Source organism: Etheostoma spectabile, chromosome 4, assembly GCF_008692095.1.
Source record: "Etheostoma spectabile isolate EspeVRDwgs_2016 chromosome 4, UIUC_Espe_1.0, whole genome shotgun sequence".
NCBI classification, from domain to species: domain Eukaryota; kingdom Metazoa; phylum Chordata; class Actinopteri; order Perciformes; family Percidae; genus Etheostoma; species Etheostoma spectabile.
Genome location: NC_045736.1, coordinates 31,690,789 through 31,691,365, shown reverse-complemented (window position 1 = coordinate 31,691,365; position 577 = coordinate 31,690,789). Strand labels below are relative to the sequence as shown.

Here is a 577-nt window from a genome sequence, read left to right as displayed (position 1 = left end):
TCTCTCTCTCTCTCTCTCTCTCTTGCTCTCTTTGTCTAATCTCCACACACTCTTTTCACATCTTTACACACACTATATCTTACTCTGTTGCTTTCAACACTCGCTCCCTTCTTTTGTGTCCTTTCTCTCTCAATCAATCTCGGCCTCCAGCTTATACCTCGTCCCCTCCTTTCTCTCCCCTTCTTTAAATTCATTTCAATAAATACACTTCTAGGGTAAGGTATCATTTGTTTTTCTGTGATACCGGTGCGGAGCAGTATCCGTTCAGGCACTGTGCCTTAACCGTTTACCAGTAAATTACCGTTAAATGACAAAAACAACCATGCGAAATGAGTATTTTCTAATAACCTTGAATGCACCACAAGGCTTAGGCTACCAGGTTCAAGTCTGTGTTGGTTTTCCACCAACGGCGGACTGTTACGTCCCTATGTTGGAATCCTCTACAGTGAAATACAGTCACACTTCAACGTTAGCTGTCAACAATTTAACTGTTTAACCCTTTTGTTATCCTCCTTGGTCAAAAACAGACAAATAGTATTATATATAAAATAATTCCTAATTTTTGCTTTTCTAACTC

General features: G+C 39.7%; 1 protein-coding gene across 6 annotated transcripts in view; it reads left to right on the top strand.

Moving 5' to 3' along the window:
- grip2b (glutamate receptor interacting protein 2b) overlaps positions 1-577 on the top strand; it is a 375,168-nt gene that overhangs the window by 274,013 nt on the left and 100,578 nt on the right. The gene's annotated exons all lie outside the window — the stretch shown is intronic.